At 46.3% G+C, this 27,856-nt stretch overlaps 1 protein-coding gene across 8 annotated transcripts in view; it reads left to right on the forward strand.

The window, feature by feature from the left end:
• cdon (cell adhesion associated, oncogene regulated) overlaps positions 1-27,856 on the forward strand; it is a 382,189-nt gene that overhangs the window by 162,917 nt on the left and 191,416 nt on the right. For 6 of the 8 annotated variants that reach the window (XM_060923511.1, XM_060923509.1, XM_060923515.1 and 3 more), the window contains one exon: positions 5,627-5,742. The exons of the other annotated variants lie outside the window; for them this stretch is intronic. The gene's annotated coding sequence lies outside the window, so the exon portion shown is untranslated. The remainder of the gene's footprint in view (positions 1-5,626; positions 5,743-27,856) is intronic. 8 annotated transcript variants of the gene reach the window in all.

Below are 27,856 nucleotides of genomic sequence, written 5' to 3' on the forward strand. Positions count from 1 at the left end.
ATACTGTAGTAATCCCTGATGTGGGTGGGGCACAGAAGCACGGCAGGCGAGAGTCTGTGTTCACACAGACACTTTATTTTGCTTCTTTCATTAGCTTTTCCTCAGTCACATGCACAACACACATGTGTTCTGGTCAGGAGAGAGATTCTTCTCTGCTCTCCCCCTCCTTTTATACTCCATTCCTGCAACAAACAAACAAACACACACACACACACACACACACACACACACACACACACAAATTGACACCAGGTATAATGACTTAGCCACTTACCTTCCCTGACCCCGCCCTCCATTCACAGACTGCTGCTTGGCCACGCCCCTGCTGCCACATACCCCCACTGCCCGACTCAGGCCAGGGAGCCATCCGGCCTGAAGCTGACTCCCCCACCTGACGGGACAGGAAGTCCGCTACCACCATCTGTGCCCCCGGCCTGTGGATCACCTCGAACTTAAATGGCTGGAGAGCGAGATACCAACGGGTGACCCGCGCATTGGCATCCTTCATGCGGTGGAGCCACTGGAGGGGTGTGTGGTCCGAACAGAGAGTGAAAGGGCGCCCCAGCAGGTAGTATCGGAGGGTGAGGACCGCCGACTTGATGGCGAGACACTCCTTTTCAATTGTGCTGTACTTGCTTTCACGCATCGACAGCTTTCGGCTGATGTACAGCATCGGGCGCTCCTCGCCCTCCACCTCCTGTGACAAAACGGCCCCCAGCCCCCTGTCCAATGCATCAGTCTGCAAAATAAAGGGGAGAGAGAAATCAGGGGAGTGTAAAAGTGGCCCCCCACACAGTGCAGCTTTTACCTCAGAGAAGGCCTGTTGGCACTGCTCCGTCCACTGGACCGGATCTGGAGCCCCCTTTTTAGTGAGGTTGGTTAGCGGGCTGGTGACGTCCGAGTAGTTAGGCAGAAACCTACGATAATAGCCAGCCAGCCCCAAGAACCGCCTCACCTCCTTTTTGGTCTTGGGCCTCGGGCAGGCCGCAATCGCTGCAGTCTTGTTAATTTGGGGACGCACCTGCCCATGACCCAAGTGGAACCCCAGATACCGTACTTCCTCCTGCCCAATCGCACACTTTTTTGGGTTAGCTGTGAGGCCCACTCACCTCAGCGACTTTAGAACAGCCCTTAGGTGTTCCAAGTGCCACGGCCAATCATGACTGTAGATTATTATGTCATCTAGACAGGTGGCCGCGTAGGCAGCATGAGGGCGGAGGACCCTGTCCATAAGCCACTGAAACGTAGCGGGTGCCCCAAATAACCCAAAAGGGAGTGTGACAAATTGGTGTAAACCAAACGGTGTGGAAAAGGCCATTTTCTCTCGGGATAGAGGAGTCAAGGGGATCTGCCAATATCCCTTTGTTAGATCCAGTGTCGAATAAAAGCGAGCAGCGCCTAAGCGATCAAGCAACTCATCAATGCGAGGCATTAGGTACGCGTCAAATTTAGACACCACGTTGACCTTTCTATAGTCCACACAGAACTGGACCGACCCATCGGTCTTGGGAACCAGGACCACTGGGCTGCTCCAGTCACTGTGGGACTCCTCGATTATGCCCATTTTGAGCATGGCCTTGAGTTTGTCCCGAACCACCTTTTTCTTGTGTTCAGGCAAGCAGTAAGGGTGGCTACGCACTACCACCCCTGGGGGCGTTTTGATGTGGTGTTCTATGAGGTGGGTACAACCCAGAAGGGGCGAGAACACATCAGAAAATTCCTTCTGCAACTTGGCTACCTCCGTGAGTTGGGTCGGTGAGAGGTGGTCTCCACAAGGGACCAGAGTGGTCCGAGATGTTATCTTTTTTACCTCCGGCCCCAGCTCCGCCTTCTCTGGGACTACCGACGCCAATGCCACGGGGACCCCTCATTCCAGCGCTTTAAAAGGTTGAGGTGGTAGACTTGCAGTGCCCCACCCCTATCCGTTCGCTTCACCTCATAGTCGACGTCCCCGACTCGCCGTGTGACCTCGAAGGGCCCTTGCCACTTGGCGACTAATTTAGAACTTGACATGGGCAATAATACGAGTACTTTGTCTCCCGGTGTGAACCCTCTAAGGCGCATGCCCCTGTCATACAGCCAGCTTTGACGTTCTTGTGCCTGCCGTAAATTCTCTTGGGTTAGGTGTATGAGGGTGTGGAGTTTTGCGTGCAGGTCAGGAACATACTGGATTTCATTTTTCTCAGTGAAGGTCCCTCCTCCCAGTTTTCCTGCAGCACATCCAGAATGCCATGCGGCTTACGCCCATATAATAATTCAAAGGGAGAAAACCCTGTGGAGGCTTGTGGGACCTCTCGTACTGCGAATAACAGGGGCTCGAGCCACTTATCCCAATTACGCACATCTTCACTTACGAATTTCCAGATTATGTTTTTGAGTGTCTGGTTAAATCGCTCTACTAATCCATCCGTTTGTGGGTGATAGACACTGGTGCAGATAGACTTAATCCCCAGTAATCCATACAGCTCGTGCAGTGTGCATGATATAAGCCTTGGTCTGTCAGGATTTCTTTCGGAATCCCGACCCAGGAGATAAAGCGGAAGAGTGCCTCTGCAATACTGCGTGCTGAGATATTGCAGAGAGGCACTGCTTCCGGATATCACATTGCATAGTCCACCAGAACTAAAATAAAGCGATATCCCCATGCTGACCGATCTAATGGCCCGACGAGATCCATCCCAATTCGCTCAAACGGGGTCTCGATTAGAGGAAGAGGGCACAACGGCACTTTTGGAGTGGCCGCAGGATTGACTAATTGGCATTCACGGCACGCCGCACACCACCGACGGACATCCCCGCGAATCCCTGGCCAATAGAACCGGGCCATTATTCGTGCTAGTGTTTTGGCTTGCCCCAAGTGTCCAGCCATGGGATTAAAGTAGGCTGCGTGGAATACGAGTTCCCTATGGCTCTTTGGGATTAACAACTGGGTTACTTGTTCCTTCGTTTGAGTGTCCTGTGTCACTCGGTACAATCTATCTCTAATAATGGCAAAATAGGGGAAGGTCGGTGCCGCGCTCGGCTGAAGAGTTTGACCATCGATTACTCTCACTTGGTCAAATGGATGCCACAGAGTCTCGTCCCGCGACTGCTCTAACGGGAAATCCCCAAGGGACTCCCCGAGAGAGGGAGGAGGAGCGGGCTGCTCCTCACTCTGATGCGGTATTGACGTAGACGGCTCTGCAACAGCTTCTCCAGCCAACGCCACACCGGGATCTTCCTGTGACCTACTAGGGCAGGACCCACTACGTGTTAAATACTCCATTAGTTCTTTAAATCCAGGCCAATCAGTACCCAAAATCAATGAGTGGGTAAGGTGAAGACTAACTGCCGCCTTTATTCTATGCGTTTGGCCCCGGAATAGAATATGGACAGACACTAGCGGGTAATGGTGAACATCCCCGTGCACACACAACACCTTCACCGCTTGTGCTCCCCCCAATGCCTCACCTTGCACCAGCCGTTGGTGAATTGAGGTCTGATTACAACTGGAATCCACTAAAGCATGATATGTATCCCCTTGAATACTCACCGGTATGCGATACGTTCCGGCCCGATCAGGGGCGGTTTCTGGCACATCGAGGATCTGGATGACAGCACCCACATCCCTTGCGGAGCTCTGACACTGGAGATGCTCCGAATACCCGCCGCGCCAGCACACCAGCCCAGGCTTTCCCTCTGCACTGGTGTTATGGGTGTCACTCACCTGAAGGGGAGACAACACAGACACAGAAGAGGGAGATGGGAGGACACCACGGGTGTGACGGGCCGGCTGGGGAGGAGCCAGCCGCCGCCTTCGTGGCAGGGGAACGGGAGGGAGACAAGAGACAGGAGAGAGAGAGGGGAGAGAAGCGAGGGGAGACGCCTCGTCTGCCTGCCGTCAGAGCCGCCTCCAGATGGTTCTCCGCCAGCTCGATGGCTCGTTCCAGCAATGCCGGGCGGTGAGACTGGACCCATTCCGCCGTTCCTTCTGGAAGTTGAGAGATAAACTGCTCCATTGCCACCAGATCGATGATCTTGTCGGCGCCGCAGTCTTCCACCCTCAGCCACCGCTGGCAGGCGTCCCGGAGTTGCTGGCCGAATGCAAACGGCCGGCCGACCTCCTCCAGTGCCAGTGTCCGGAAGCGCTGACGATGTTGCTCCGGGGAGTGGCCAAGCCGCTGCAGAATGGCTTTCTTTAGGCCAGCATAGACCAGCCGGCTGTCAGCAGGGAGCTGCCGCGCTGTGAGCTGCGCCTCGCCAGTCAGGAGCAGGAGGAGGCGCGCCGCGCGCTGCTCCAGCGGCCACCCCCACGCCTCAGCTGCCTGCTCAAAGAGAGCGAGGAACGCTTCCGGATCGTCCTGCAGTCCCATCTTCGTGAGGGTGGCGGCAGCGGTGGCTGATGGCCCGGCTGGCGTGAGCAGGTGCCGGAACGCCTGGTGATCTTCCTGCTGGGCCAGCATCAAGTCTTCAAAGTGCTGCTGCTGCTCCTTCCGGAGGGTGATCAGCGCTTGATGCTGGTTCTTCTGGGTGGTAGCGAGGGCAAGGATGAGCTCTTCGAGTGGGGAGGACTCCATGGGGTGGTTCTCTTCTGTGTCCTGGGTTTCGGCACCACTGTAGTAATCCCTGATGTGGGTGGGGCACAGAAGCACGGCAGGCGAGAGTTTGTGTTCACACAGACACTTTATTTTGCTTCTTTCATTAGCTTTTCCTTAGTCACACGCACAACACACACGTGTTCTGGTCAGGAGAGAGATTCTTCTCTGCTCTCCCCCTCCTTTTATACTCCATCCCTGCAACAAACACACACACACACACACACACACACACACACACACACACACACACAAATTGACACCAGGTGTAATGACTTAGCCACTTACCTTCCCTGACCCCACCCTCCATTCACAGACTGCTGCTTGGCCATGCCCCCACTGCCACATATACATACATACATCTGTGACATCGAGAATGGCAACCATGACTCATTTCTCAATATGTTACTTGTGAGGAATATTTCAATTTTGAGAAACTATTTTTGTGTTGAAAATATATACATGCACCACTTAAACTCCATATCTTCGCAGCAATAAAATATTTTCCAAAATGCAATAAAAACAAAAATATGCAATTTGTTAATTTGTCTGGACTTTTATTTAACTGCCAAAAGTACAAAGAAAAGATTTTCAGTCATTTTACTGACCAACTTAATTGTATTTTGTAAATATAAATTAAGTTAGAATTTGATGCCTCAGATGCTCACTTGCTGTTTTATGCAGTTATCTATTCAGACAATCCCTTGATAGCAGCACAATGCATAAAATCCTGCAAATAGAAATCAGAAGATTCAGTTAATGTTCACTTTAAACATCAGAATGGGGAAAATTGTGATCTCTGTGATTTTCACTGTGTTATGGGTGTCAGTGCCAGATGGACTGGTTTGAGTTATTTCTGAAACTGCTGATCTCCTGGGGTTTTCACAAACAGTCTTTTGAGTTTACACAGAATGGTGCAAAAAACACTGAGTGAGCGACAGTTCTGTGGTTGGAAACAAATGCCTTGTTGATAAGAGAGTTCAGAGGAAAATGGCCAGATTGTTTCAAGCTGCCAGAAAGAATATAGTAACTCATATAATCACTCTTTACAGCTGTGGTGACTAGAAAGGCATCCTTTGCAACAGCAGAAGACCACATTGGGCTCCACTCCTGCCAGCAAAAGAACAGGAATCTTAGAATCAAGACCAAGTTCCTATTAAAGTGGCCGGTGAGTGTATGGTCTCATAACTATGCTACACTGCAGATCCACTCTGACTTGGAAATTTGTGCACATGAGGTGAGACTTGACTTGAGATTTGATCGTAGCCTCCGCTCATCTCCACTTTGAAAATTCCGAGCTTTGCATGGAAATTACTACATGCCCAGTTTTATTGTATGCTTGTTTTTTTAAATGAGTCATTATTTTTATCATTTCTATTTGACCTTGTAAAATAAGTGCACTAAGATGATGGATCTGACATTTTAGCTTTGTCACTGTTGTTGTTGTTGTTGTTGAGAGTTAGGCCTGGTAGATAAAACAATGGCTATAAGTACACTTATAGACACTTCATCAGTTGCAATAAGAAAATTGTTCGATAGAATGTTCAATTGTTTCCCTTAAATGCATTCAATGCAAACTGCCAGAAACAGTGTAGAGTGAGAAAATGAGCAGTGTTTCCCACAAGTCTTAAATATACTTGCGGTGGTAGCTGGCGGAACGGGCCAACATTACCTGCCCACCAGGGCTTTACATTAACTTTTTTGCTCACTGGCCACTGTGGCTAGTGGTTTTCCTGAGTCACTAGCCATTCAGCCTTTTCACTAGCCATTCAGCCTTTTCACTAGCCACAATTTTGTTCCCAGGAAATCAAAGTTTTTCATTCACCATGATACGTTAAAGTTCAGAAGATCTAGATTTAATTATGAATGGCAGCGTATAATGTAGCACTACAGTAGCACTCATGTATTCAGTGCTGATAAGGTAGCTCCCTATATGAAAACATGCAACCAATTCAGACAAAAATTTAAACAGAGTATTCTGTTTATTGAACTCAAATGCAAGCCCCTTACAATATGAAATATTGTATAATATGAAAATTAACATTCAGTACAATTGAACTGGGGCGGCACGGTGGTGTAGTGGTTAGCGCTGTCGCCTCACAGTAAGAAGGTCCTGGGTTCGAGCCCCGGGGCCGGCGAGGGCCTTTCTGTGTGGAGTTTGCATGTTCTCCCCGTGTCCGCGTGGGTTTCCTCCGGGTGCTCCGGTTTCCCCCACAGTCCAAAGACATGCAGGTTAGGTTAACTGGTGACTCTAAATTGACCGTAGGTGTGAATGTGAGTGTGAATGGTTGTCTGTGTCTATGTGTCAGCCCTGTGATGACCTGGCGACTTGTCCAGGGTGTACCCTGCCTTTCGCCCGTAGTCAGCTGGGATAGGCTCCAGCTTGCCTGCAACCCTGTAGAAGGATAAAGCGGCTAGAGATAATGAGATGAGATGAGATGAGACAATTGAACTGATTCTAATATTAAAAGTCCAATTCAAAACATTTATCATTGAAAAACATTTGATGTTTTGATATGCAAGTATTATGTGTATTATCGAGTATTATTATGTATATTATGTATTATCTATTAATAGTGTGTGTGTGTGTGTGTGTGTGTGTGTGTGTGAACATGTGTAGAAAGAGACATTAAATGTCCTCGTTACATTCATCATTGGATGAGCCTGAATGGTCCATGAAAAATGTCACTTTAAAAATAAGTGTCTTTGTGACCTGAGACTTCCAGCAGGCTGTAAGTTGATAGCTGGGGCGGGATCAACTTCTTTACAATCACGTGAACATTTCTAAACAGCAGCTCCATCCTCTCCAGCTCAGCCGACTTCATGACAGCCAGGGACTTGAAAGCAATGCTGTCCTGTAGTGAATCAACCGTCTTTGCCGGTTTTGATGTTATAGTATCGATGTGTGCATTTGACTTTTCGTGGTCCTTTATAGTTTCGAGTTTAAAATTACTGGTGCCCGTCTTTGCCATACTTTCTACAGTCTTCGCAGTACATGGTATTTTCGGTTTTGCTATGAACTAGCCAATCTCGCCTGAACTTCCATTTGTCATTGAACTGTCTTATCTTCCTATTAGTGTCTTGTTCATCTCCATGGCCTTAGCCAGCTCTGAGGCCCCCGAGGTCCGGACCTCGGTCATTTTTAAGAGCTGAAAATACATTTGTATGCTAAATATTCAACTGGATAAAAAAATAAAGAATAACATTAAAACGTCTCCTTAAAAAGTGCATTGTTAATGATGTTAAACATTGATTCTGTCTTCTGTGTCGGTTTTGTCGGTTTTCTCTGAGACCAAGAACACAAAAGCAAATGAGTGTGTGACTCAGGGGAGGAACGCAGTGCAGGAGACACGGGGTTTTCATGTCACCATCAGCGCACTTTCATCAAGCTGTTAAATTTACATTTTCAAACCAGCGCAGTTGTAGCCTGCCTTGTTTGTGATTTTAAAAATAAATAATTTGATAAGCCAAAGCAATAGAGTGGAAAGTTTCAAATTATGTTTGCCTTGGGTAACTTTGCTTAAAACATGGTGGTGTATACTGATTGTTTTTCCCAGAATTTTTTTGTGTATGTGTAATGGATGCCAGATTGTTAATGTATCTTAGTTCCATAGGCTACATGGTTAGGGTATCTTTTGTCCTCATTGCTTGGGCCAGATCAAACCATTAAACAAGCTTAAATTATTCTTACTCTTGCCACATACATGATTTTTTTTTCAAAACTGATGATATTCAGTTCAAACACCATTAAAAGTAATTTCAGGAATAGATCTCTTGTGTGGTGTGTAATTCGCCCCTCTCATTTACATTTGTCGAACATTTTTCGGCACGTGCTTTGCGCATCACAGACCTCGGTGATTTTAAAATGCTGCCTCCGGCCCTGCTCATCTCTGCCCCTTTTTTCCTGAGCAGCAGGGTTTGAAACTCCAGCGATATGCTGCCACATAGTGCGCTTATCAGTTGTCAGCAACTTTGTTGCTTCATTCATTAACCGCAGGTTACTGTATCATTGATTTTAGCTGAGACGTTAAGGAGCGGGGCGGCACGGTGGTGTAGTGGTTAGCGCTGTTGCCTCGCAGCAAGAAGGTCCGGGTTCGAGCCCCGTGACCGGTGAGGGCCTTTCTGTGCGGAGTTTGCATGTTCTCCTTGTGTCCGTGTGGGTTTCCTCCGGGTGCTCCGGTTTCCCCCACAGTCCAAAGACATGCAGGTTAGGTTAACTGGTGACTCTAAATTGAATGGTTGTCTGTGTCTATGTGTCAGCCCTGTGATGACCTGGCAACTTGTCCAGGGTGTACCCCGCCTTTCGCCCGTAGTCAGCTGGGATAGGCTCCAGCTTGCCTGCGACCCTGCAGAGCAGGATAAAGCGGCTAGAGATAATGAGATGAATGAGACATTAATGAGCATTCTCAACAATTCTAACATGTTGCCAGAATGTTTATGCAGGTGCTCATGGGAGTTGTAGGCGCATAATATTACATTGCAATGCGTTTATTATATGCTTTCAGAGAAAACTACAATTAAAATATATTGTCATACCACAGAATAAACCACCTGCCAAAGTGGCTAGTGGGACTAAAGTCATTACCCGCCAAAGCCGAATTTTACCCGCATTTGGCGGGTGGGCAGGTGCTAATGTAAAGCCCTGCTGCCCACACAAAAATAGTTTACTGCCTGTATGTGTTGTTGGAATGGAATCTGCTTCTCTCGTGTGGTTTGGAATTTGCTCCACTTGTGCGGATTGAACAAGCTGCCCAGTAAATTGCACATTTATCAACGACAATGAAAGGCTTTAGAAAAATTGACTTTTTTCTTATTTTATTTATGATTAAATTTTTTGGGGGGCGGCACGGTGGTGTAGTGGTTAGCGCTGTTGCCTCACAGCAAGAAGGTCCTGGGTTCGAACCCCGTGGTCGGCGAGGGCCTTTCTGTGCGGAGTTTGCATGTTCTCCCTGTGTCCGCGTGGGTTTCCTCCGGGTGCTCCGGTTTCCCCCACAGTCCAAAGACATGCAGGTTAGGTTAACTGGTGACTCTAAATTGACCGTAGGTGTGAATGGTTGTCTGTGTCTATGTGTCAGCCCTGTGATGACCTGGCGACTTGTCCAGGGTGTACCCCGCCTTTCGCCCGTAGTCAGCTGGGATAGGCTCCAGCTTGCCTGCGACCCTGTAGAACAGGATAAAGCGGCTACAGATGATGAGATGAGATAAAATTTTTTTGACTTACAAAGAAGGAAAGAAACACAAAAACCAAAAATGACATTGTAGCAGTTCGTAGGAGGGGGAGGAGCACAGAAAGACGGCAGGCCAGAATAAAGTTCAATAACTTTGTTTATTTTGCTCTTTTCCGACGCAAACATCACCCTCTCAGCCATGCACGTATACACACACACACACACACACACACACATACACACACAAGTCATCTGGCTGGGGAGAGAGCTCCCTTCCTCTGCTCTCTTTCTCTTTATATAGGGCGCGGTCACTGGGAAGACACACAAACACAGGTTAATTGACATCAGGGCCCTGTACTACGAAGCGGGTTTTCTGGCTTACCAGGGTAACTTCGAGAGTAACTTGATCACGTGCAGCGTAACTTCCCGATTAACCCATACTACGAAAGCTATGGCTATGTTCAAACCGAGGTATGCTGCCATGGCAACTTACGCTGCATCTCAAACCTGCTCGTCTCAGGTTATGTTCTTGGTTAACCCGAGGTTTCCGATTAACCACACCCTTTTTAAACACCACCTCTCCACCGACATTTCCTCTAGAGACAATGCCAGCTTACCTGGATGACCCGTGCGATATCGGAGCGCAGATTAGAGATGGGATTTATGGCTCTTTGATGGGATCCACATTTTTGTGATCCGTTCTTTGAAAAGAGCCGTTCAAAAGACTGGCTCATTTGGCTCTTTTTAAATATTTATTCAGTTTTAAGAAGACAGCGTCTAAATAAGCCAGATCCCTCTGCTTAGACAGTGACATCAATATTTCTGGACATACCTTTTATATAAAGCAACCTAGACTTACATTATTGTAACCCCTAAACACTCATAAATAACCATTAAAAAACAATGAGGGCTTCAATGAATGTCCATGCAGAACGGCTTTTCTGTAAAAAAAAAAAAAAAGAACCCACTCAAGAACATAGTTAACAAGAACGCAAGAATATTTTATAAAAAAAACACTTGTTTTACAAAAATATTTAAGTCTGAGATACAAAATAGATACAACTACAATAAATATAACACTAGTTATCACACAAGAACATTTTAATAGAAAAAAACAAACTTTCTATATTAAAAATATTGAAATTGTAACAAAAATAGATACAACTAAACAGTCAGATAAGTAGATAAAGTTATAACAAGAACACGATTATTTTAATAGGAAAAAACAAACTATTAATGCAAAAAATATTATTATTAGAAAAATAGATACAACTAGACAAACAGATAAATAAATAAAATACACAAAAATAGAACAAACAAAATGACGATAGAATAAATTAAATGAACGTCCGTGCAAAGTAGTTTTCCCACAATATTATCATTAATATCACACAACAACATTATAAACTATATACAAAACAATTTGAACTATTAGGCAAACAGATAAAACTTGAATAAATAAAAGGCAAATGAATGCTTGCTTGCACGCGCACACACACCATTATGAATGATGTTTTTATATTTCATTTTCACCTGTTGCCAGGTGCGTTTGGCACTGCTGTTGCCTCTGAAATGTTCACAGGACATACACCAACTTAGTCAAAGGGACTGAACAGTCAGTCATCCTAATTCATGTGACTCTGTGCACATATCAGCTTAAGTAGGCTACTCCATGAATTTACCATACCAAATTTTATTCAGGATTTTTCGGACATTAAACAAGCTATATATGACTGGGGCCACGTTGAAGGACCATTTTCTGTGACTTGTGATTGATCATGAAGCTTTCTCTCAACCTATACTTCTGTTCTGGAACATGTAGAAGGGAGAATGTACTTACGCATTTACCCGATCGGCAATTCGTTGCCAACATGCTTGCCGCTCCTTATTGGCAGCCGCTGTGTTAGATTTTGCTCTTAATGTTGTTTTGAACTCCTCGTAGCTTTGCATTATGACAGCACATTCTTCCTCCGTGAAGTACGGCGACTGTGCCATTGTGAACAGTGGTGATTTGCACTGATAACCTCCCCTTTAACGTGAACGCGCATTAACCCTGATTAGGTTAAACCAGGTTCAACAAATCAACTTCATAACTGGTGTCGTAGTACCGTTTAACCCCAAACAAGATAACCAGGTTTTGTCAACCCCGGTTTAGCGGGGGAACCCTGGGTTACTTCTGGGTAGGTTAACCTCCGTTCGTAGTACAGGGCCCAGGTGTAGTGATTTTGCCACTTAACTTCCCTGACTCCGCCCTCCGGTCACAGACCGGTGCTTGACCACGCCCCCACTGCCACATACCCCCACCGCCTGACTCAGGCCAGGCAGCTGTCCGGCCTGCAGCCGACTCCCCCCCTTGACGGGATTGAAAGTCCGCCACAACCATCTGTGCCCCCGGCCTGTGGATCACCTTGAAGTTAAAGGGTTGGAGTGCCAGATACCAATGGGTGATCCACGCGTAGGCATCCTTCATGCGGTGGAGGGGCACATGGTCCGAACAGAGGGTGAAAGGGCGTCCCAGCAGGTAGTAGCGGAGGGCGAGGACCGCCCACTTGATCGCAAGGTACTCCTTTTCGATGGTGCTGTAGCATCCCTCGCGTACTGACAGCTTTCTGCTGATGTACAGCACTGGACGGTCCGCCCCCTCCACCTCCTGGGATAAAACGGCCCCCAGCCCTCTGTCCAACGCATCCGTCTGTTACATAAAAGGGAGAGAAAAGTCAGGGGAGTGTAACAGTGGCCCCCCGCACAGTGCAGCCTTCACCTCAGAGAACGCCCACTGGCATTGCTCCATCCACTGGACCGGATCTGGTGCCCCCTTTCTAGTGAGATCAGTCAGCGGGCTGGTGACATCTGAATAATTAGGTATAAACCTACGATAGTAGCCAGCCAGCCCCAGGAACTGTCTCACCCCCTTTTTGGTCTTGGGCCTCGGGCAGGCCGCAATTGCTGCTGTCTTGTTAATTTAGGGACGCACCTGCCCGTTGCCCAAGTGGAAGCCCAGATACCGTACTTCCACCTGCCCAATTGCACAGTTCTTTGGGTTGGATGTGAGACCCGCTTGCCTCAGCGACCTAAGGATGGCCCTCAGGTGTTGTAGGTGCCGCTGCCAGTCATTACTATAAATAATGATGTCGTCGAGGTATGCGGCCGCATAGGTGGCGTGGGGGCGGAGGACCCTATCCATCAGCCACTGAAACGTAGCAGGCCCCCCAAACAGCCCAAAAGGAAGTGTGACTGTTACGAACCCATAAAATTGGAAAAATGGGAACACAACATAAGAAGCCCAGGAGACGGCGATTTCAAAAGTAAATTTTTTTTTTTAATGTTCTTGGAGAAAGGGTTAACAAAAAGGCGTCAATAATGGCCGGCGAGTCGTAAAATTCAACTTAAACAATCCCTCCAAAAAAACGAAATAAACAAGGGATTCTTACACACACGTTTTGAAAAAGGAAAAATAAAACAGCATCTTACCAAAAATACAAAAGCAGCTACAAAAGCGTTATTTAACAAAAATAGAGTGCGTCAAAGCCCCAGAATGTGCCCACTAGCTGGAAGAGACAGTGTTGCAGGCGAAGCTCAAAAGCGAAAGAGCAGAGGATCCGAGAGCTGAGAGAATCCACCCAGGGAGACTGGAGTCTTTTATTGGTGGCACCGGCCAATCGGGCGGCTCCGGCACCCAAGGCGCACCTGCAGTGAATCACTCTTAAGGAAAAAAACCACAGCAACCACATGGGCAAACAGTAGATGCAACGCAGCATCTAGGCTACGTAACACCCCCACCCTTAAGAAATAAATTGAAGGGTGAAGACATTGCAAAAAAAAAAAATATATATATATATATATATATATATATATATATATATATATATATTTTTTTTTTTTGAAACCGACTGCATAAATATAAAAACTCAGATCTTCCCCACTAACTATACACACAAATCTACCTAACAGTAGACCCTAATCTTCGGGCAGCCGTTGTGGTGGGTACTTACGCACCTTAAACCCATAGGCCGGTAGAACTACCCAGTAACAAGTAGTTGCCCAAGCCTTGGTGGTGCCCCCGAGACAACTGCTCGTAACCATGTGACCGCCCAAAAACAAGAAAGGCAAAAAAAAATAAAAAATAATGTACCCACCAGGGTACATTCTGAACCTTTCAGGGGAAGTCTGCATAAAGAGTAAAGGCATATACATTTAGAGTGTTTCACAACAGTTTCAAATCACACAATGATATATTTAACAGGTTTACATTACAGGAAGAAAAGAAAAATGCAGCCCGACAATTTATTATTAATTCCATTTAACAGTATAACTAAACCCGGGATAACGCGTCAGCCACGACATTATCCCGACCACGAATGTGTTTAATGTCAAGGTTATAGCCCTGAAGCACCAGACTCCAACGCATTAACCTTTGGTTGTTGTTGCACATACGGTTGAGAAATGTTAGAGGGTTGTGGTCTGTGAATACGGTAACCTTAGCTGCCCCGCCAACATATACCTCGAAGTGCTGTAGAGCCAGCACGAGCGCAAGCGCTTCTTTTTCGATGGTGGAATAGGCGCGTTGGTACTGGTTAAATTTGCGTGAGTAAAACCCAACAGGATGGTCCAGACCATCGTTACCCACCTGAAACAAGACAGCACCCGCCCCTAAATCGCTTGCATCCACCGTAATAGAGAAAGGCATGTTAAAGTTAGGCGCGGCCAGCACAGGCACAGTAGTAAGCAGCGCTTTGATTGATTCAAAGGCGGATTGACAGGGTGTATCCCAGTCAAACACACGCTTTGTGCTGAGCATGTCAGTGAGATCGCGTTTATGAGCAAGAGCATATTCATCTGCTAGCACAGCTGCTCTGGCAGGTGTTAAGTCTTTATGCTCGCTCAGGTAGGTGGCGACGCCCTGTGGAAGTCCGTTGGTGAAGTCCTCTACTATAATTAAGTTGCGAACCGCCTCAAAGGTGGTGACATTTTGTGACTGCAACCAATGGTCAAAGAGGATTTCCTTCTCCCTAACAAATTCCACATACGTCAGCGAGTCGGGTTTTGAAAATGACCGGAATTTTTGCCGATAGGCTTCAGGAACGAGCGAATATATCCTAAGTACCGCCTGTTTGACCTTCTGGTAATCAGAAGCGTCTTCTAGTGGCAAAGAGGAATATGCTTCCTGGGCCTTACCAGTAAAAACACATTGTAATACCATTGTCCAGACCTCGGGTGGCCATTTTAATGTAGTAGCCACACGCTCAAAGTGATTAAAGAATTTATTGACTTCTTTTTCATTAAATGGTGGAACTACACGTATATTTCGAGCCATGTCAAAATCATGCCTGGATGGTACGCCAGCTGCCCTAGCCTGCAACTCCAGTTCCTTTAAGCGTACAGCGTGATCGTGTTCCAGGTTTTTTAAACGAAGCTCATGCTCCCTCTGCTCTCTTAATTTAGTTTGCTCCCATTCAAGCTCCCTCTCTCTCAGCGCTAGGCGCTTCCACTCGAGTGAGCTTTTAGTGGGAGTGGTCGGAGGTTCAGGGGCGACTTTCTCGACTTCGCCAAACACACCTTGGCTATACAGCCTGTCGATAAGCTGCACCTGCAACTCACTTTTAGTGATACCGCCATGAACATCAACTTTATAATGCCCTGCAACGCGTAGAAGCTCATCACGAGTTATACCAAGCAGCGCTTCCTGCGTTGGCCCTTTAACAAACTCATCTAGGTTAAGCATAACTACGGTTAACGGCACACACAAAAAAATACAACTCTAAACAGCTAGTAGGCACCAGCAAAGAATACAAACCTACCACCTGGGACGGAGAAAGATTCGCAGCGAGGACAAAACACAAGGGGTGTTTAAGGAAGCGCAGAGCGCAAAAAGCCTCAAAAGCGGATCTAAAACGTAAGGTGACTTGCGCACAAGCAAGAACTAAATTTTGATTATTAATTAATTAATAAATCAATTAATTCTCTCCCGGACGAGCCCCCATTTATGTTACGAACCCATAAAATTGGAAAAATGGGAACACAACATAAGAAGCCCAGGAGACGGCGATTTCAAAAGTAAATGTTTTTTTTTAATGCTCTTGGAGAAAGGGTTAACAAAAAGGCGTCAATAACGGCCGGCGAGTCGTAAAATTCAACTTAAACAATCCCTCCAAAAAAACGAAATAAACAAGGGATTCTTACACACACGTTTTGAAAAAGGAAAAATAAAACAGCGTCTTACCAAAAATACAAAAGCAGCTACAAAAGCGTTATTTAACAAAAATAGAGTGGGTCAAAGCCCCAGAATGTGCCCACTAGCTGGAAGAGACAGTGTCACAGGCGAAGCTCAAAAGCAAAAGAGCAGAGGATCCGAGAGCTGAGAGAATCCACCCAGGGAGACTGGAGTCTTTTATTGGCGGCACCGGCCAATCGGGCGGCTCCGGCACCCAAGGCGCACCTGCAGCGAATCACTCTTAAGGAAAAAAAACACAGCAACCACATGGGCAAACAGTAGACGCAACGCAGCATCTAGGCTACGTAACAGTGACAAACTGGTGTAAGCCGAACGGTGTGGAAAAGGCCGTTTTTTCTCGGGATAATGGAGTCAAGGGGATCTGCCAATAACCCTTTGCCAAATCCAGTGTCAAGTAAAAGCAAGCCATGCCTAGTCGATTGAGCAACTCATCAATACGAGGCATTGGGTACGCGTTGAATTTAGACACCGCGTTGACGTTTCTATAGTCTACACAGAACCGGACTGACCCGTCGGCCTTGGGTACCAAGACCACCGGGCTGCTCCAGTCCCTGTGGGACTCCTTGATGATGCCCATTTCGAGCATGGCCTCAAGTTCTTCCCGAACCACTTTTTTCTTGTGTTCGGGTAGCCGGTAAGGGCGGCTGCGCACTACCACCCCTGGGGGCATCTCAATGTGGTGCTGTATGAGGTCGGTGTGGCCGGGCAGGGGCAAGAACACGTCTGAAAACTCGGTCTGCAACTGGGCAACCTCCGCGAGTTGGGTCTGGGAGAGGTGGTCTCCACAGGGGACCGGAGAGGTACGTGATGCCAATGCTCCCTTTTGAACCTCCGGCCCCAGCTCCGCCTTCTCCGGAACCACCGACACCAACGCCACGGGGACCTCCTCATTCCAGAGTTTGAGCAGATTGAGGTGGTAAATCTGTAGTGCCCCACCCCTGTCCGTTCGCCTCACCTCATAGTCGACGTCCCCGACTCGCCATGTGACCTCAAAGGGTCCTTGCCACTTGGCGATCAATTTGGAGCTCGATGTGGGCAACAGTACGAGTACTTTATCTCTTGGTGCAGACTCCCTAAGGCGTGTACCCCTGTCGTACAGGCAGGTTTGCCGTTCTTGGGCCTGCCGCAAATTCTCCTGGGTTAGGTGTGTGAGTGTGTGGAGTTTTGCAAGCAGGTCAATAACGTATTGAATTTTGTTTTTACTTGGTGAAGGTCCCTCCTCCCAATTTTCTCGCAGCCCATCTAGAATGCCGCACGGCTTATGCCCATATAATAATTTGAACGGGGAGAACCCCGTGGAGGCTTGGGGGACCTCTTGCACTGCAAACAACAAGGGTTCGAGCCATTTATCCCAATTACGTGCGTCCTCACTTACAAATTTTTTAATTATATTCTTGAGGGTGCGATTGAACCGTTCAACTAAACCGTCCGTTTGTGGGTGATACACGCTGGTGTGGATCGGCTTAATACCTAATAACCCATACAGTTCATTCAGTGTACGTGACATAAACGAGGTGCCTTGGTCAGTCAGAATCTCTTTCGGGATTCCAACTTGGGAGATGACGCGGAAGAGCACTTCCGCAATACTGCGTGCTGAGATATTGCGAAGAGGCACTGCTTCTGGGTATCACATTGCATCGTCCACCAGAACTAAAATAAAGCGGTACCCTCGTGTTGACCGATCTAATGGCCCGACGAGATCCATCCCAATTCTTTCGAACGGGGTCTCGATTAATAGGAGAGGGCACAAAGGCGCTTTTGGAATGGCCGCTGGATTTACTAACTGGCATTCGCGGCATGCCGTACACCACCTACAGACATCGCCGCGAATCCCTGGCCAATAGAACCGGGCCATTAGTCAGGCTAGTGTCTTATCCTGCCCTAAGTGTCCAGCCATGGGATTAAAGTGAGCCGCCTGGAATACCAATTACCGGTGGCTCTTTGTAATCAAAAGCTGTGTGACTTGCTCTTTAGTCTGAGTGTCCTGCGTCACTCGGTATAATCTATCCTTCATAATAGGAAAATAGGGGAAGGATGGGGTGGCGTTTGGCTGGAGCGTTTGACCATCTCTTCACTAAATGACTCATTAACTCCCCGAATCCCAGCCAATCAGTCCCCAAAATTATCGAGTGGGTGAGGCGAGGATTAACCGCCGCCTTTACTCTAAATTTTTCCCCTCGGAAAAAAATGTGGACCGACACTAAAGGGTAGCTGTGAACATCCCCGTGCACACACAACACCTTCACTCCCTGTGCTCCCCCCAATGCCTCGTCTTGCACCAGGCTTTGGTGAATTGAGGTCTGATTACAGCCAGAGTCCACCAACACCTGATATGTATCCCCTTGGATACTCACTGGTATGCGATACTCTCCGGCCCGATCACAGGCAGCTCCTGGCGCATCGGGGATCTGAACCACCGTGCCCACTTCGATTGCCGAGCACTGCTGTTGGAGGTGGCCCGGCTCCCCGCAGCGCCGGCAAACCGGCCCGGGCTTCCTCTCTGCACCGGCGCCCTGGGGCTCACTCACCTGAGGGGGGGAAGAGACAGACACAGAAGGGAAAAATGGGAGGGCACTGCGGGTGCGACGAGCCGGCTGGGGGGGGCCGGCCCCCGCCTCCGCGGTGGGGGAACGGGGCGAGGACGAGACACAGGAGGAGAGAGGAGAGGAGAGAAGAGGATGTCCATTGTCCTGCCATCGGAACAGCTGCCAAATGGTCTTCCGCCAACTCGATGGCCTGATCCAGCGACGCCGGGTGGTGGCACTGGACTCACTGCACGGTTCCCTCCGGTAGGTGGCCGATGAACTGCTACAGCACCACCTGATCGAGGATTCCCTCGGCGTCGCGGTTGTCGGCCCTCAACCACTGCCAGCAGGTGTCCCGGAGCTGCTGGCCAAACGCAAACGGCCGGCCGACTTCCTCCAGACTCAGAGCGCGGAAGCGCTGTCGTTGTTGTTCAGGGGTGCGCCCCACCTGCTGGAGGATGGCCCAGCGAAGGTCCGCGTAGGCCAGCCTGCGGTCGGCGGGGAGCTGTAGCGCGGCCAGCTGCGCCTTGCCCGTTAGCAGGGGGAGGAGGCGCGCCGCGCGCTGTTCCACCGGCCAGCCCGAGGCCTCTGCTGCCTGCTTGAAGAGCGTGAGGAAGGCCTCGGGGTCGTCATGCGGGCCCATTTTAGTTAGGGTGAGGGAAGAAGGGCCCGCGGTGGTGGAGATGGTGGACCCCGCCGACGCGAGGAGATGCCGGAACGCCTGTCGATCTTCCTGCTGCACCAGCACCAGGGCCTTGAACCGGTGCTCTTGCTCCTTCCAGAGGGTGGCTAGCGCCTGGTGCTGGCTCTGCTGGGCCGTGGCGAGGACGTGGACCAGGTCTGCGAAGGGAGGGGACTCCATGGGGCTGTTCTTTTCCTGTGCTCGGTCCCGGGTTTCGGCACCACTGTAGCAGTTCGTAGGAGGGGGAGGAGCACAGAAAGACGGCAGGCCAGAATAAATCTCAATAACTTTGCTTATTTTGCTCTTTTCAGATGCAAACATCACTCTCTCAGCCATGCACGCACGCACACACACATACACAAGTCGTCTGGCTGGGGAGAGAGCTCTCTTCCTCTGCTCTCTCTCTCTTTATATAGGGCGCGGTCACTGGGAAGACACACAAACACAGGTTAATTGACATCAGGTGTAGTGATTCTGCCACTTACCTTCCCTGACTCCGCCCTCCGGTCACAGACCGGCGCTTGACCACGCCCCCGCTGCCACAGGCATATTATTTTCTGTCACTGGTACGAAAATAGAATGACCAAATGTACCAGACCATCAATGTCCATCCAATAATTAGTTAAACAGGCTAGAAAAAAGTGCTGTTCCAAAGCTGAAGGCACTGACTGGACTTAAGCACTTCCTGTTGTCAGGGCACCGTAACACGTAACTTGCACACTGATGAAGATTGTCATGAAACTCTCCATTCATGTGGTTGACTACTTGGCCAGCACAACACAGTTCCTTTTAGCGATACAGTTAATTATGTTCATTAACGTTGAAGAAGAATTCTTATTCTTCATACTTATTTGTTAAAATGGGCCGTCAGATATACTTTGGTGGCCGTTCCTGGGTGGTCTGCCCAAGTAAAGCCTATGTGTGGGAAACATTTTACAGACGATGAGGAAATTGTTGATAAAAGTAAAGTGTTTCAATTCAAAATAAAGTGGTGAAATTCAACCTTTTTTCTTCTGGTATTTATTAAAAATAGTGCTTTAAAAATAATCAGTAATTATTGATATTGACTGAAATGAAACATTTTTTGTGATACATTTTTTGGCTATATTGCCCAGCCCTATTGATAAATATATTATCATGTATTTTGAGCAGAAAGTTTATTATTTAATTAGTTTCAATTTTGTCGAGGAAAATGGTCATCTTAGTTTTCAACAACAGAATAACTACTGCCGCATCCCTGACCAAAAGGTTACTGATAATAGATGAATAAATGCATGGAAGAATGAGTAGATGATTATGGTCTGTTGTATAATACATGCTGACCTAAACATTAAAAAAAAAACATAAAGGAACAAAAAAAAAATCCTTAGTTAAAAAACAGTGACCTTGAACTAGTCGGCTGTTGGACAGATAACTGGTCAGCCAATCTGAACCTTCCTTACCTTTTACATGTAAGAATTAGATCAGTGCAAAAAAGAAAGTGATGGTATCTCTGCCATCCAGAGACTATAATAGGTACTAGGATCTGGTTCATTCACAGCCACAGATATGTATATGACTCTGGTTGAAACAAACAGGCTTTGAATTTTTTTTTTCCAAACATCCACCATATTTTCTTAAAGTATCCAGCCATCCACCACTTTCTTATGCCATAAGAACAAGAACAATTTAAGACTTTAATGTAGGATGAATTATACTTTTTCTGGTTGTGTAATGCTACCAGCAGACAGGGGTTGGTCTTTTTATGTACTAAAGATCAGATGTGGCAATAGATAGTTTTCACTGATGTCACGGCATTCCGGGGAACGCCCCCCAGCTGCCATCTTGGAGGGCAAACAAAACGGACCATCGCCACTACTGGCTACGTTATCTCGGACGAATTTATGAAGTTATATAGTCAGTTTTCTAAAATAAAGATCAATGTCGGCAAAATCAAGCAAACAGAAGTATATAGATACATTAGACGACCTCTCACGACAACGGTATGCAGCCAAACTGGCCTTGATTGGGGGAATTGACCCCTACGAAGTGGACAAAGATGCATTTTCAAGTGACTATGCAGGGCTGCCAAAGCCTGAAACTGCCAAAGCCTGCTCCAAAGCCTGAAACTGACTTCATCAAACTTTAAAGGCTGTCTGATATATACAACTTTATATATTCGCAGCGCGCCTTTTGGCGGATGCCGCCTGAATCGCGCAGATCCGGGGTTTTTTTTAGGGGGGGCGTTGGGAGTGTCTGATTGTAATTTCAAAGTAAATTCTGTATTAAAATTACTAAATAAGCAAATCTGTTACAGTCCATGAAACAGGAAGTATAAGGATGAGAAAAACACAGTTTAAATCGGGAAGCTGTGCACATTTGCGCAGTCCTACACACCGCTCGGGCTGCACAAATGTGCGCAGCTTCCCGATGTAAACTGTTTTTTTCTTATCCTTATACTTCCTGTTTCATGGACTGTAACGGATTTGCTTATTTAGTAATTTTAATACAGAATTTACTTTGAAATTATAATCAGACACTCCAACGCCCCCCCTAAAAAAAAAAAAACGGATCTGCGCGATTCAGGCGGAATCTGCCAAAAGGCGCGCTGTTTGCATCCCAAACACAAATTAAATCATACAGAATAGACCTAAAATGTTTTTCAAAAATGACCCTTGCGTGAGTGAAGTGACAAGTTTCAAATAGAAACGTGACAAACGAGCGATATTAAGTGTACATTACAATGTAAACATACACTCAGCGGTTCCAGTTAGGCATTCTCCAGAGATTGCTCACATGATGTTTTGGTTTCCAAAAACAAACTTAAACACAATTGATTGTTTATTTAAACAACTTACCACTTATAAAATGATCGGAGCAGACTTTGCTCTGTTTGGAAGGCTGATAATCCTTGCGGTTGATTCTCGCAAGCCATAGATTTCTCCTTTGTATGCTGAGTTTGTTTGTTTGCTCGCCTTCGTGCTCCCGTACAGTGGGAATTCCATAAAAGCTCTGCTTGACTTCATCATCTGACCTATTACGACAGCCGTGAATACAACAGGTGTGCACCATTGCTAGCTTTAAATAGTAGTAATGTAACTATAAATGTAAATAATGTATAAATGAATGTAACTCGCGCGCTACAATGTGTGCTCAGTGACCCGTACAGTAAGCTAGCCCTCCAAGATGGCCGCCACCAGGGAATCCCCGACTCTGTGACGTCATGTGAAAACTATCTATACAGGAAATATTTGTTCTGTCAAGTACTGTAGTGACTTGACCATATCCAGCTGTTGCTACTTTTTGCACTTTTGTTACTTCAGACCTAACATCCTCTTTTTGATGAATGTAAGATTGTCATCAAAACAGGAATATGAGAATGGACATGTACCAGACCCATAACACTCTCGCTCGCTCGTTCCCCGACATGCATGTATTAAGGCTCTAGACAATGTATCTTTCCTACCAGCATCTAGCTTCTCTCGCTTTCCCTCTCTGTCTATGAAGAATGACACCAGATATCTTGTGCATCATCAGCCTACCCGGAGCACACTGTCTGCAGGCGGATGACAGTAGAAAGGCAGTGAGATAAGAGGCAGGAATGATGCCTCTGTGTTTCCTCATCACACCAGATTGCCAGAAGAGATAGGAGGAGGCACTACCTTCTGTACCGACCCCTCACTGTATCCAGTGCACACACAGGTGGTATTAATCCACTGGAAAGTGACACATATTTGTCTGCGCAGCTTTCACACATATATGTCAAAATACATGGTTTTGGCTGGGGTTTTAAAGGAAAGGCTTTTGTTATTATTGAAATTTTTATATGATTATTCTGGAGTTAAGAAGCAGATTCCACTGATGGCATAGGGGCAATTCTTAAAGCTTGTCAGGACATGCAGCAGAACAGAAATATCGCCCTTGGATTCATAGGACAGAAGAGATACACCACAACTACATGTACTTCTTACAGGTTTTATATGAACTTAATCTCTCTTATAGTGACTTTTAAAACATTTTGTATGAGGTTGTTCGTTTATCATGATTAATTTTTTTGATATTGGTGTCATATATCTGTGTCCCAGTGTAAAGGCTTGCTTTAGCAGGCCTTAGTGGCAAGAAGAAGATGTGTGTGTGTGTGTGTGTGTGTGTGTGTGTGTGTGTGTGTGTGTGTGTGTGTGTCCCTTTTTTTTTCCCCTCTGACTCTCTGATGACCTTTTGACCCTCTGGGTGAGAGTGGATGTGAGAAAGAGACTAAAACTTGTGTTATTTCCTGTGTGTGTCCTTCTGTGGCTATGTGTTTATTTAGACGTTGACTTCCACAGAGTTCACGAAAATGTTTATTGTTCCAAAAAATTATCATGTTGCTGTTTTGTTCTTTTTTTTTCCCTCAACTTTTTGAGTTGATCGCCTCATCTAGAGGCCAGACCTCTTGTGCATGTTCTTTGGTTGTTGTTGTTGTTGTTGTTGTTAAACCACAAAATCATGACAATTTATGCAGAGTACAAAGAGGAACAATGCTTAGAAGTTTTGCTATTATAGGAACATGCCTGTGTTGTGTGTGTGCTTCTGGGTGTCTGTGGATTAGATGTATGCAAGTCAGCATGTTTGCTTATCCAGCTCCCTCTATGCTTGTTCAGCTCTGATGATTCCACCTGTGCTCCCTTCTGAAAGTATTGGAATGGCAAGGCCAGTTCTTAGGTTTTTAATATACACTGAAGACATTTGGGTTTGAAATCAAAAGATGAATATGAGACAATAAATTACAATTTCAGCTTCCATTTATTAATAGTGACATCTAGATCACCTTAGAACATGGCACTTTTGGTGGCAGGCCACCAAGTACTGTATCTGGGCTGCCAACTCTCACGCAATGAGCGTGAGACACACGCATTTGACTGTCTTCACACGCTCACACGCCATACCTCCGATTTCTCACGCTAGAAAAAAATCTAGTTTATCTATCTGATCTAGGCTACCCATTGTGCCGCGCCAACCACTTGCGATCGATCAATTATGCCTTACGCACGGCTAAACAGGCAGAGAGGTGTTCCCTTCTGTGTACACTCCCCTATGGTAGGTGGCGCATCTAATGATGCTGCACTCGCCGTAAGTTGGATAATTGCCTACCGTCAATTTAGAGGAAGAGGAGGGAGAAGAAGATGTCCGAGTTGAAGACGAGTGTCTCAGACAGGTTTGTACATATGCATGCCAATGTGTGGCATTATTGGCGTAATTATGAACTTATATAAAGTTTCTTAATCGTTTTAGCCTATAAGTGTTGTGAGAATATTTAATGCCATATCTAGAGCTGTGTACTAGGCATGCTAAATCATTATAGGCCTACTGCCGTGCCACAACCTCTATCTTCCCCAACAAGCAGCACAGGAAAGCACCTCCTTAGCACACGTTTATTACGGCGCATTTTTAGTTTGTTTACTGTATGTTATCATACTTTATGACTTTATTTGAAGCCATACTGGAAATGTTGTAAAATAAAGCAAGTAAGAAATAATATTACAAATGCAAGAAGAGCCATTAGCCACCATACCTATTGTTTATTTACAGGGTATTTATTTTTAATTATTTATGATGTATGTAATTGCTCAGTTAAAGTAAATAAAGCATGGTCACCTGTAATATCAAAGAACTTGAACTTGTGAATAATTAAAAAAAAGACAGAGAACAATATACTGAGGAGACAGGGTTTCAAAGAGGGCAAGACAGGTAGAGAATATTTGTCAGATAACAGGCCTTGATGAATGCTCTATTACTAATAAGAAACATAGATAAGAAATACATTAATAAGAAATATATTAATATAGCTTATTTAAGTATGACCAAAATTTTTAAGCCCAACTTTGTGTGCACATTCCCACCTATGGCCAAGGTTCAGCTTTTTGTGTTTCAATACTGTTCAAACTTAATCATTTTAATGTTTCTTGTAGCACATGCACATTTTGCTTACTGTTTAAGCATTTTATTTGTTCTTTTGCTGTTGATATTTTTCCCCATGCCAATCTTCTGCTGAACCCAGTGGTGGGGAAAGCCCTTGAATGCATAATGAATAGTCAGTGAGGGACAATCTTATTTTTGCAACAGTTATTAAAAACTTAACATTTAGTTTCAATTCAGAAGGTGTTTAGGCTTAGCTGATGAAATATTTTCAAACATGAACTTGCCTTTAAATCTGAAACACAGGTCTATAGGGGGCGGCACGGTGGTGTAGTGGTTAGCGCTGTCGCCTCACAGCAAGAAGGTCCTGGGTTCGTGCCCCGGGGCCGGCGAGGGCCTTTCTGTGTGGAGTTTGCATGTTCTCCCCGTGTCCGCGTGGGTTTCCTCCGGGTGCTCTGGTTTCCCCCACAATCCAAAGACATGCAGGTTAGGTTAACTGGTGACTCTAAATTGACCGTAGGTGTGAATGGTTGTCTGTGTCTATGTGTCAGCCCTGTGATGACCTGGTGACTTGTCCAAGCTGGGATGGGCTCCAGCTTGCCTGCAACCCTGTAGAAGGATAAAGCGGCTAGAGATAATGAGATGAGGTCTATAGGGCTACAGGAACATTGGCAGTCATCTGTAGTTTTCTAGTGTGGGGGCTTTTAAGCCAAAACTTGGTGCTTTTGTTGGCCACAAGCTGAAGGCCTGGCAAGTCAGGGTGTGTAAGAATGTAGGTATGGCACAGCAGGCCACTCCAAAAATCCACCAGAATGCAGGAACATCTACTAAATCCAAAATCTCAACCCCCCCCCCTTCATTGTCCATCTCCAGCTGGACGACCCACAAACAAAACACCAGAATGAAGGGAGACAAGTGAATATCAAACTGAATACAAAATTCCCCACTTACTGCGTGGTGTGCGGAAAAATTTTCCCGTCGACCCCCCCCCCCAAAAAAAAATCTCACTCCAAGGAATTTTGAAAAGTTGGCAGCCCTGAAGTATTGGAACAGATAGTTTTACAATAAATAACACTTATTACTCTGTCCATGTTCACTGGGTATGAGCAGTCACACTCTCTGATTGGCTACTCTACTACTAGGCTATCAGCTCACATTCCGTGTGTTGAGAAAAACAAAATGGTGGAGCATGTTGCTGAACTAACCGAGGACAAAATAAAAATCTACTCAAAAACAAACCCCTCCAAAAAGACAAATAAACAGTAACAAAATATGGAATAAAAGTATTTGATGGTAAGAGCACATCTTTTTTTATTTTTTCAAGAATTATTATTATCACCTTTTTCACAAATTGCTACTGTCATTTCACTGGTTTGTTTACATTCTAAGCGGAAGTGATTTTGTCAGACATTTTGTATTAATTTTTTATTTATCAAATTTACAAAAAATAATACAAATGCTGTGGTTCTCAAAATCCAATGAATGTAGATAGAATAAAAGTTATTCCACTCAATCTCGTTGTACATGGCTTATAGCCAACTTGGCACTATGTGTAAATTAGACTGTGGAAATTATCATGGCATTTCGCTACTTGCTATTGCTGGCAAAGTCATTGCTCGGATTTGTTAGGACTAGGACTGTTTTGGCCTCTAGAGGCCGCTGTTATTTCCTTTTCATGTCGTGTTTATTTTGGCCTCTAGAGGCCGCCACTGTTCCTGTGTCTTGTGTTTGTGTTAATTGCCTAATTATCTTCACCTGTGTCCTTAATTAGTTTGTCTATTTATACCCCTGAGTTCAGTCCTCTTGTCACGGAGTCTTTGTGCTGTTATGTTTATCTCCAGTTTCCTTTGTACTGTGTTTTTTGATCTTCTTAGCTTTTGTATTTTTGCACTTTGCTTTTCTTTTGGATTATACTCTTTGGTTTTTTTTTTGTCTTTTGTTTTGCCCTGTATATAGTGTATATAGTTTAAATAAACCTTTTGATTCTTTTTCTACTTCCGCCTCACGCCTCTGCATTTGAGTCATCCCCCTGGTGGCCTAGTGGGGGTTTGCTGGATTATCACACCAACGAACCAGGTTCGAATCCCAGCAAAACCCTAACAGAAAGACTCCGTCATGACCGACTCAGCAGAGGCTGCTTCAACTGTCTACCCGGCCAACCTTCAGGGAATTATGGCAGCTTTGACACGCTTCGGAGCAACCATGGACGCTCATGGACGTACGCTCACCAGCCAACGTGAGGCCCTCGCTCGCCACGAGGAACTGCTTCAGCAAATTGGGAAAACCCTGGCACAGCTGACATCTCTGCCTGCATCTCCTGATCCAGTTCCTGCTCCTGATCCAGCTCCCACTCCTGCTCCAGTGCCTCCTGCAATGCTGCCTTCTTCACCTCGCGAACCCAGCCTTCCTGCACCACAGAGGTATGACGGCAAGCACAGTGAGTGCCGAGAGTTCCTTACCCAGTGTCAACTCACCTTTGAGCTTCAGCCTACCACCTACACTACGGATCGCCGCAAGATTGCCTTTGTGATCACCTTATTAGCTGGTAAGGCGCGAGCCTGGGCTACTGCTATCTGGCAAAGACAGGGACCTGAGTGCTTTGATTTCCAGCTGTTTTCTGAAGAGATGCTTCGGGTCTTCGATCAGGCAGACATCAGTACCGACGCAGCCCGAAAGCTCATGTCCATCCGGCAAGGAGGAAGCGTCGCAGATTACGCCATCTCGTTCCGAACACTCGCAGCAGTAAGTGGATGGAACGAGACTGCCCTGGTGTCAGCCTTCCACCATGGTCTGTCTGACCC

This window comes from Neoarius graeffei, chromosome 6 (assembly GCF_027579695.1).
Source record: "Neoarius graeffei isolate fNeoGra1 chromosome 6, fNeoGra1.pri, whole genome shotgun sequence".
Lineage (NCBI taxonomy): Eukaryota > Metazoa > Chordata > Actinopteri > Siluriformes > Ariidae > Neoarius > Neoarius graeffei.